Genomic DNA, 12,072 nt, shown 5'->3' with positions numbered 1-12,072 from the left:
CGTTTGTAAGAAAGGACTTTTGTTGGTTTAGAAGCTATACTTGCAATGAGAATTTATTCTGAATTCTAGACCACGTAAAAGTTCCTCTCTTTACTCCACAACCGAGACGCGAGGAGCGCAAGGCACACCAGATTGGTCAACGGTCTCTCACGACGCAGCTTCGGCGATGGGTTCTAGAGAGTTGGGCGTCCGATCTCGGAGGCGATTCTGTGACGTTGGAACTCTACCATTTGATATGAATTTGTATCAAGAACTAGAGAGAATTAGAGATAATTGATAAACCTCAATTTTATGGTTTATCTTGTATAGAATTTGGGGGTTTTATCAATATTTTCTGCACTTATTCATATAAATTGTATGGTTTTGTGTTTTCTTCCTAATTTTGCTTCATGGTTGAAAACATGCTTTTTTGACCTTAAAAATGCTATATTTTAATTTCCGTCTATTACCATTCAATGCCGTGATGTGTTTGTTAAGTGAATTTAGAGTTTACAGGGCAAGAATGGCCTATAAAAGAGAAAGGAAGCATGCACAAGTGGAAGGAACATGAAGAATGGAGCTTTGGAGAATTGGCTGTGACGCGCATGCATGGCCAATGTGCACGCGTAGCCGACTCATACGCGTAGGAGCATGGTTCCAGCGTTGGCGCGCAAAAGTTGACGCATTGGCGTGGCTGGGCAAAAATCTCACCGACGCATACCCATGGCTTGCAAAATTCAGATGACGCGCACGTGTGGCCGACGCGCACGCGTGACGCTCAACACATGACCCCATTAATGAAATCGTGGCTGGCAATTTCTGAGGAGCTCCAGGCCCAAATCCAACTGAATTCTGCATGGAAAAGACCCAAGAATTGATGGGGGGAAAGGGGGGAGGAATCATACACACTTTACACACAATAGCTAGTTTTTGGTTCTTGTGTTCTAGGGAGAGAAACTCTTACTCCTCTCTAGATCTAGTTTGTTTTTATCTTTCCTTGTTGAAATTCTGGATTAGGTTTTGTTAATTTTTAGTTTCAATTACTTAATTTGAATTTTCTATTACAATTTTGTTTAGATCTTGTGTTTGAATTTGAATTTTCTTGTTATTTTCCATTTTTTTCTCATTTTAGGAACTTTGTGGATCTTGAATTTCTATTAGTGTATTGATGTTTTCCATGATAAATAGTGTTGTTTGAGTTGCTTTCCATTGATAATTGTTAGTGGGTACTTGTAATTTCTATTTAATTTGTAATTTGAATATGTCTTTTGTTAGTGCATACCATGTGTTTGATGAAATGTTTCCTTTGATTATGGAGTAGATTTCTTTACTCTTAGCCTAGGCTAAGGAAATTAGGTGAACTTGAGTCATTGGGTCTAATTGATTTGGTAATTTGAGAGCCCTTAGTGGTCAATTTGATAACCATTGACACTAGCCTACTACTAAGTTAATTAGTAGCTAGGTTATGACTTATGGATTGATGTTAATCAAGTCATTTGATATACTTCAAGTATAGAAGTAAACTTAATGAGCTTGGTTCCTCATAATTGTCAAGATATGGTTATTAGACAAGGATTGTGACCCCAATTCCTATGCCTAGCCAAGAGTTCTTTTTATTATTCATATTTGAAAACCAAAAATCCCAATTGCTTGATTCTTGTTATAGTTAGTTTAGTTATTTACTTAGTTCTAGAGTAGAAATAGATTATATGTTCTCTTGCTAGATTGAAATTGCTCATACCTTGTTTTAGTTACTTGATTTAGTTTCTTGCACTTTAAGATTCCTTGAATGTTAAGTCTAGTAGTTTAAATTCTTGTCTATGACTCCCAACTCCAAAATTCTAACCAATATAATGCACATGTTTGTCCATTCCTTATGAGACGACCCGATATTTGAATACTTCGGTTTACTCTTATTGGGATTGAACTTTGTGACAACCATATTAAAATTTGATTTGAGGATCCATTGTTGGTTAGAACTATACTTGTAACGTAAAAATTTTGTGAAATTCTTTACCAACGATAATCCTCCTCATCAATAATCAGAGAGAATAAAAGAGAAATCCCTAGAATTAGGACCAAAGAAGGAAAGTAGAGTTTCCAATTACATCATGCATATCCTACTTTATTACATAATGTTTTTATAGTATAATTTTTTAATTGGGTTAGTCCAATACTAATTCTATCATAATACCTATTAAATTAATAAAATTAATATAAAAAATACTAACTTTTTATAACATCTTAGTATAATTAATACTCTAAATAATTAATAATTTTTCATGACATATTACTATAATTAATAAAATTAATCTATCATCGTTATTAATTTCCCATATCATATTAATATAATTAATAAAATTATTATAAAATTTTACTAATTTCTCATATCATATTACTATAATTAATAAAATTACTAAAAAAAACTAATTTTCTAAATCATATTACTATAACCTATAAAATTATTCTAAAAAATTATTATTTTCACGTAACATCTTACTATAATTAATAAAATTATTCTCCATATCATTTAACTATAATTAATAAAAATTAATGTAACAAAAGCACTTTTCTAATATATATTTTACTATTATTAATCAAGTTACTCCAAAAATTATTAATTTATGATTTAGGGTTTAATAATGTTTTAGGTTTAGGGTATAAAATTTAGGGTTTATGAGATCCTTGTTTCCTATATTTGATATACGTCTATCTTTTTATTTGAACCTTAGAACTGGTTATTACTTTTACTATATATATATTTTTTTCATTTTCGATTTATGCTCCATGTCAACGGTAACACATATCAAATTAATAAAATTAATCTAAAAACTACTATTTTTTATAGCATTTTACTATAATTAATAATTTTCTATGACATAATACTATAATTAATAAAATTAATCTAACATAATTATTAATTTATCATATTATATTATTATTGTAACACCCTACTATACAGAGTTTTACGCTTAAGTCGTAGAACAGAGGTAGTGTGGTGTTACGGACCTTTGATCAGAAAATATTTACATTTAATAGTGGAAAAAGATAATATACTAGGAGTATTGAAAAACGGGTAAAACAAAATCGCAAAATAAAAAGCGCAATGCTCAGGAAATAGAGTTACTTGCGTACTAAGAAATCTAAAGGTTAAAGGTAATAATAAGCGATAGAGTAACAAGAGCGCCAAGAATACAGTGAAACTAGCTCCTGACTCAGCCTGCGAAGTCAAGGCTGGCCGGAGAATATTTACATATATATACATAAGTATACCAAGTACCCAAAATAAAGAAATAAGTCCCTAACTCTCCTGTAACGTCTATGAGGAACAAAATAATCAAGTTTCTTGTGGAGCAAGCTAGTACATAAATACATACATTTACAAACTGAAAACCCAAAATAACACAGGGACTACTCCGCTTCAGAAAATCCAGACGTCTAGCGAGGAACCTCTCGACCTACATCTAAAAATAACAACACAGTATGGGGGTGAGAACCGGAGGTTCTCAGCATGGTAAAGGTGCCATGCGTATAATAAATAAGGTCCTGGGAATGCTAGAGGAAATCCTAAAACTCCGTCATACAATTATAAGACTTAATTCCTAAGCAGAAGCCATAAAAGGGGGGTAGGTGGTCTAAGTACCCTAGACTTGTTTGCTTTAAAACCTAACAGCTAACACCCAACCAATTCACCCTTCCTCTGTTCCTCCATCATCCATAATTCAACAGAGACAAGCAACCAAACAAGTTTACGCACAAGTAGAAACAGATAGTGCACGTAGCAAGTATAACAGATAACAGGATATATATTCAGTTAGGCAATCTCAGGTAATACATAGCAATTAAAACAAACAAATGCACATGATGTATGCCTGTTCTATGGCTGATGAGGCTCATCTGTTTGTTATCTAGCCAACCCAATAAGTCCAAAAACCTTAGACTGTCCTCTGTCGCGCATCCCCATGAGTCTATGCATAGATTTCACATTCATTCATCATTTAATCACTTAATAGGGGATATCCATACCCAGAAATTTATACGTGCCTGGTCACCCTTACGACGTAGGGTCAATAGAGTCTTGGGTTTCAATCTGGAACACATGGTGGCAAGCCACGGTTCAGTTACCCAGGAAAACTCGTATATCAGATATCATCATTCTTAAGCCATTTAAAATTCATAATCCTTGTATAGTCATTTATCAAAGCCGTGACATCATTACTTCATTCAATAACCACTTCCACTTCACATAACTCATCATATTTACCTCTTCCTTCATTTCCAAGTTACCTCAAATTCCTAACTTCTGCTATTTACTAAGCTTACTAGTAAAATCTAGGGTTAACAGGGCAAAAATAGGGGTTTAGGGGTTCGAAATCATGTTTAGAATAGAAAAACACAGGTGCTGAAAAACAGGGTGTGTGCGTACGCATACATGCATGTGTGTGCACAACTCAGAAAGAAAGTAGAACGTGTGCGTGCGCACAACAGCCAGAGAATTACTTGGTGTGCGTGTACATCACTCCCTGCGAGCGCCACCAAAAGAAGGCTTATCCTGGTGTGTGCGTGCGCACAAGGGTGTGTGTATGCACACTTTCTGAAAACCACCAGGTGTGCGTGCGCACAAGGCGTGCATACGCACAAGTAAATGTTTTACTTTTGTTGGGTGCGTGCGCACAACTGTATGCATGGGCACACACCAGAAAAACCTGGTTCTGCTACAACATTCAAAATTTCAGTTTTTTGCACTGAATTTTTGGCATCCATAACTTCCTCTACAGAATTCGGTTTTCCACAAACCTTATATCATTTTCAAGCTTTTAAAACCTTCTTTAAGTTGAAACAAACCTCATCTTTATCAAAAATTTGTGGAGCAAATTACGGACTACCAAAGTTTGTCAAAATTCACTTTTTACCAAAATATACCAAACCCCACTTTTTACCAAATTCACATTCCTTACCCACAAAACCTGCAAATTTACCACATATCAAGTCCCTTTTCACCAACACCAACTACTAGCACATTAATACACACCATTCCATAAAATCCATACATTAATTCAAACATTTACCATTCCAACCACAAGCTACAACTTTTGAAATTTCATTAATTTACTTCTTCAATTCATCAATAACAACCCATAAATCATCATTAACCAATCAACAAGTCATAACTACAAAATCTCATTGACATATACCAACAACATCATCAATTCACCATTATTAGTTCCAATAGCACATTCTCATTAATTCCGTTCATCTCATAACCATTAATTCCAACACAAGGCTAATCATCAATTTACCATCAACATCACAAAACAAACCATTTAATGCATAAAACCATTTCAACTTATCCTATAGTTCTCTAGCCTAAGTTTTCACACAACCTTACATATTAAACGCGCGAAACCTAAACCATACCTTGGTCGATCACCACGTTTGGTCCAAGGCAGCCACACTAATCACAACCACAGCCCCTCACAAGTTTGAGAAATCAACCAAAGTCTTAGCTCCAATCACCACCAAGCTTCCAAATGCTCACAATTTAATTCCAGTGCATATATATCTACTTAATTCACACCTAATACACATATATATTCCAAATTTAGATTTCACATAATAAATGCAAGATTTGGCTTGGGTTTTGGTTGTCCTTACCGTACCCACACGCATAGCAACTCAAGCCCAATAAGCTCCACAAGCTAAATCGAACCTAAAACATCAATTTGGACAAGATTTCATCGCAAGGGTTCAATTTCAAGAATAGAAAATGGGGTAGTGATTCTGAAATGAAATTGGGGCTTACCGGTGGAATTGATCCAATAGAAATGTAGAGCTCGACGCGCTGGATGCGTGGCCGTGAACGGTGTGGCGATCGGAGCTCAAACGGGAAAGTTATGGTGGAAGGAAGAACTGATAAGGGTTAGGGAGCTCTCTTCCTCCCCAATTCTATTTGGCGTCATTGTTGTTAAATGGGGGAGAAGGAGCTTCTGCCTCTTTTAAGTTATGGGTCCGGTTGGACACATGGGCCCAGTTTTGGGCCCGATTCAACCGGTTTGGCTTATCCAGTTGATGAGCGGATAATTTATACGCTTTTTGGCATTGTTTTTAGGTTGTTTTTAGTAAATTCAAGCTACTTTTAGGGATGTTTTCATTAGTTTTTATGTTAAATTTACATTTCTGGACTTTACTATGAGTTTGTGTGTTTTTCTGTGATTTCAGGTAATTTCTGGCTGAAATTGAGGGACTTGAGCAAAACTCTGAAAAAGGCTGACAAAAGGACTGCTATGCTGTTGGAATCTGACCTCCCTGCACTTGAAGTGGATTTTCTGGAGCTAAAGAACTCCAATTGGCGCGCTCTCAACGGCGTTGGAAAGTAGACATCCAGGGCTTTCCAGCAATATATAATAGTCCATGCTTTATTCGAAGATAGACGACGTAATTTGGTGTTGAATGCCAAGTTCATGCTGCTGTCTGGAGTTAAACGCCAGAAAAACTTTCATGATCCGGAGTTGAACGCCCAAAACACGTCAAAACTCGGAGTTCAACTCCAAGAGAAGCCTCAGCTCGTGGATAGATCAAGCTCAGCCCAAGCATACACCAAGTGGGCTCCGGAAGTGGATTTATGCATCAAATACTTACTCATGTAAACCCTATGAGCTAGTTTATTATAAATAGAACATTTAACTAGTGTATTAGTTGTCTTTGACCAGATCCTGGATTGTATTTGGAATCCTGTGATCACGTTTTGGGGGCTGGCCTCTCAGCCATGCCTGACCCTTTTGCTTATGTATTTTCAACGGTGGAGTTTCTGCACACCATAGATTAAGGGTGTGGAGCTCTGCTATACCTCAAGTACTAATGCAATTCTATTTTCTTTTATTCAAATCTCTCTTATTCTTATTCCAAGATATTCATTCGTACCCAAGAACATGATGAATGTGATGATAAGTAACCCTCATTATCATTCTCACTTATGAACGCACGTGATTGACAACCACTTCCGTTCTACATGCAACCGAGCTTGAATGTGTATCTCTTAGATTCCCCAACAGAATCTTCGTGGTATAAGCTAGATAGATGGCGGCATTTATGAGGATCCGGAAAGTCTCACCTTGTCTGTGGTATTCCGAGTAGGATCCTGGGAATCCGGAAAGTCTAACCTTGTCTGTGGTATTCCGAGTAGGATTCCGGTAATGAATGACTGTGACGTGCTTCAGACTCGCAAGTGCTGGGCGTTAGTGACAGACGCAAAAGAATCAAGGGATTCTATTCCAGTAGGAGCGGGAACCAACCAGTGATTAGCCGTGCTGTGACAGAGCGCGTGAGCGTAGTTTTCACTGCGAGGATGGGATGTAACCATCAACCATGGGTGATGCCTCCAGACGATTAGCCATGCGAGTGACAGCCGCAGAGGATCATTTTCCCGAGAGGATTGAAAGTAGCCACCGCTGATGGTGAACCCCTATACACAGCTTGCCATGGAAAGGAGTAAGAAGGATTGAGTTAAAGCAGTAGGAAAGCAGGCGTCCCTGAGCCATACAGTATCTCCATATGCTTATCTGAAATTCCACTATTGATTTACATAAGTATCTCTATCCCTTTTTTATTATCTATTCTCTTATTTCTATTTTCGAAAACTCATAACCATTTAATCTGCCTAACTGAGATTTACAAGGTAACCATAGCTTGCTTCATACCAACAATCTCTGTGGGATCGACCCTTACTCACGTAAGGTTTATTACTTGGACGACCCAGTACACGTGCTGGTTAGTTGAACGGAGTTGTGTCCACTCGTGCCAATTTCTAAATTCCAGAATCTTACAATAAAAACAATTTAAAGAATAGTGATCACAATTTCGTCCACCACCAGTCTAATTTTGGGCCAAATTTTTCGTAATTGTTATCAAAATTCTCGTTTTGAAGAGTTTTATCCTATTTTGATATTAGTTTTGTATTTTTAATTTTTCTAATTAAAATTTGATTTATTGACTAATTATTTACCAATTTTAGTGGGGTTTACAATTATAATTAATAAAATTACTTTAAACTTTTACTAATTTGTTAGATTATTTTATTATATTGCCAACGAAATATAGCTCAAATGGCATAATCTCTTCATTCTCACTTAGAGGTCTCGGATTAAAAAATTACTCTTAACTTTGAAAAAAGAATTATATTACTATATTTAAAAAGATTACTAAAAAATTAATTATATGTTCCTAAATCATATTATTATAACTGTAAAACCCAGAACTTTTGAAAAGTCTTATTATGATCAAGTCCCGAATCATATAGTTATATACAACCTTAATTTCAGAAATTATTTTATTAAAGATAATTAAGGCAAGTTTTGATTTATTGGATTTGAGACGAGTTATGATTATTATCTAATTTTATAATCATTGGATTATTTTCTATATTTGAATTATAAAGTTGATAGTTATGAAATAATAAGAATTTTATATGATTTGGATTGGATAAGTAATATTTTAAATATTACTACTGCTATTTTAGAAAATGAAGAAATTAAGTATTTTACTTCTAATTATTTGATTTGCACATTTTATTGAAAATAATTGTGATATTGATGAGCAAATAAAATTTTCTATATACATCTAGTGTTGGATTTAATTTGGGTTTCAATTACTCTATTACCCTAATTTTATTGAAGTTACCAAAGTGCCCCTAACCCTAGGTTTCAAAAATGAAACCCTAATTCCCCCATCCTAGTAGCTGCAGCCTCACCTCCCTCAACACACAGTTTGTTTCCCTTAACCCACGAAGAAAAGCAGAAGCAATGAACCACCGCGAAGAAATGAGAGAAGGGAGGAGAGGAAGACCCGCGATGGCGTGCTGGGCTCCACCGCCGCCATCGCGTTATTGTCGTCCCGTGGAGCCATCGCCAGGCCGCCGTGCGTGAGGGTGCTGGGCTGTCGCTGCCTTCCCATTGTAGAGAGAGAGAGGGAGTTCGGGAGCAAAGCAGACGAGGGAGAGATCTGAGGCGAGCAGGGAGCCCAACCACCGCGCGGAGCCGCGCCACTGTGTGCTGTCGCCGTCGCCTCGGACTGTTGCCGCCGACGAGCTCCGTGGAGTAGAGAACGACGCAGGTGAGAGGGGATCGCGCTCTGCTGTAGTCGAGCCGGCCTTGCTGCCTCCGCAGCTGGGGGCTGTCTCTGTCACTGTTGCCGGCGAGAAGGAGAGGGCAGTGCGGGAGAAATAGAGCGCGAGGGAGGAGAAGCCGGCTCTTCCACTGCCTTTCACTGCTGCCACGTGTTCCTCCGCCACTACTAGAGGTGAGCTACCGGAACCCTCTGCTGCCCAAGAAAATACCACTAGGACCACTGCTATGTTGGGGGTAAGCTCTCCCCTGTTTCTGCTTCCTAGTTCTGCCAATTCAATCTTACTTCGAGGCTGTCATTGAAACTGTTTGTGCTTAATTAATGGTTATAGTAGGTGACATCGCCGCTGCCATTTCTGGAGATAGTTGTTGTCTTTGTGTGGAGAATTTTGTTGCAACTAGTATTTGTTTTAGGACTGTTTTATCTGTTGTTGGAATATCTGTTAGCTTGCCCTGTGCTATTGAGTCACCACCGATACTGAGAATAGGTGCTAGGAACTGCTAACGGAGCAGGCTGAGTCGCGGTGATTCCGGCTGCCAACGGCGATTCTGTGGTTGTCGGAACCACTGCTGAAGCTTCTGTCCTTTGGTTCAGTTAATATTCTTTAGTTACCGTAAGTACCTCTACCTCGAGACCTTGCCAGTTCATATCCCGTGATGTGTTTTCAGGTTTTCGCAATAATAATGTTTTCTAGGATTATGTTATCGGAGCCACATGTTGCGCGTAAGGGTTGTCCTTGCTGCTGCAAGAGTAAACAAAGCTATGATGTAAGTTGCCGATAAATTCAGGTTGATTGAGAGTTCCGGTGACGCGTTTGGGTTATGGAATTGCGTTTTGAGGTAGGGGTGCTTTCCAAAAACTATGTTTTATGTTTTGGAATTATTACATATGGATACTATTGTGAAAAAATGTGTATTTGGTGATTGTATCAGCCTTATGTATAATTTGATTATATCGAATGATTATGAATGTTTGTTTGGCTGAATTATTGTGTGGCTTTGTGAAATGGAATGTTTTGATGTTGGTTCTTTAAAGCTTTGAAATTTGAGTTTGATCCGTTGAGAATTGATTTGAGTTTGGTTGATTTTCTTGAGGATGTGAAAAATGGAATACACTCTTGAATTTAGTCTGGTTTGCTTTAAATGATCTTATTTGATAAATGATTGTTGTTGGACCGTTTCTTTAAAGCTTTAGAAATGAGTTATTCGGCTGATAATGATTTGATTTTGAAACGGTTTTCTTGGAATATAGAATTGACATGACTGTTGAATTTTGGCTTGTTTTGGACTGATTTTGAAATTTGGACTATTGAAAAAGATTGTGGAACGGTTTTGTTAGCTAATTTTTCGAAAATTGGATAAAAAGATAAGAAAAAGATTTTGAAAATATTTTGAAAAATATTTTTGAAATTTTTGAAAATTAAAAAAAAATGAAAAAGATATGATTTTTGAAAAAAGATTTTGAAAAGATAAGATTTTTAAAATTGAAATTTTGACTTGACTTGTAAGAAACAACTAATTTTTAAAAATTTTTGACCAAGTCAACTCAAAATTTCGAAATTTTGGAGGAAAATAAGGAAAAGATATTTTTGATTTTTAAATATTGAATGAAAAACACAAAAATGACCCAAAACATGAAAATTTTGGATCAAGACACAAGATGCAAGCAAGAATGCTATGAATGTCAAGATGAACACCAAGAACACTTTGAAGGTCATGATGAACATCAAGAACATAATTTTGAAAAATTTTGATGCAAAGAAAACATGCAAGACACCAAACTTAGAAATCTTTAATGCATGAAAATTATGAATGCAAAAGTGCACATGAAAAACAACAAAAGACACAAAACAAGAAATCATCAAGATCAAACAAGAAGACTTATCAAGAACAACTTGAAGATCATGAAGAACACTATGAATGCATGAATTTTCGAAAACAATGCAAGAAAAATTTTAAAAGCATGCAATTGACACCAAACTTAAAAATTAACACAAGACTCGAACAAGAAACACAAAATATTTTTTATTTTTATGATTTTCTAATTTTTTTTGTATTTTTATAAATTTTTTCGAAAAACATTTTTGGAAAAACGAAAAATAAAAGAAAAATTTTAAAAAAAGATTTTTGAAAAGAAAATTACCTAATCTGAGCAACAAGATGAACCGTCAGTTGTCCATACTCGAACAATCCCCGGCAACGGCGCCAAAAACTTGGTGTTGTTGCCGGATCAACTTGGTGCTGTAGTTGCACGTAATTGTAATTCAAATAATCCCCGGCAACGGCGCCAAAAACTTGGTGGACGAAATTGTGATTCCCTTTTTTCTTGTAATTGGATTTATAAAAGATGTATACTCTGAGGGCATTGTTTATTTTCTTCACAATCTCGTTCAACTAACCAGCAAGTGTACTGGGTCGTCCAAGTAATAACCTTACGTGAGTAAGGGTCGAATCCACAGAGATTGTTGGTATGAAGCAAGCTATGGTCACCTTGTAAATCTCAGTCAGGCAGAAAAAAGAGGAATTGTAATTATAATAAATAAAAAGGAATAATAAAAGGGATAGAAGACTTATGCAGATTCATTGGTAGGAATTTCAGATAAGCGGATGGAGTTGCTGTAGAGCCCAAGGACGCCTGCTCTCCTACTGCTTCTACTCAATCCTTCTTACTCCTTTCTATGGCAAGCTTTGTATAGGGGTTCACCATCAACTGTGGCTACTTTCATTCCTCACGGGGAAATAACCTGTGCGGCTGTCACTCGCACAGCTAACCAGTCTGGAGGCATCACCCATGGCTGATGGCTACATCCCATCCTCGCAGTGAAAACTATGCTAACGCACTCTGTCACAGTACGGCTAATCACCGGTTGGTTCCCGCTCCTACTGGAATAGAATCCCTCTTTTGCGTCTGTCACCAACGCCCAGCAGGTTAAAGTTTGAAGCACGTCACGGTCATTCATGATCGGAATCCTAC

Source organism: Arachis hypogaea, chromosome 4, assembly GCF_003086295.3.
Source record: "Arachis hypogaea cultivar Tifrunner chromosome 4, arahy.Tifrunner.gnm2.J5K5, whole genome shotgun sequence".
NCBI lineage: Eukaryota > Viridiplantae > Streptophyta > Magnoliopsida > Fabales > Fabaceae > Arachis > Arachis hypogaea.
Note: the sequence above shows the minus strand (reverse complement) of the source record.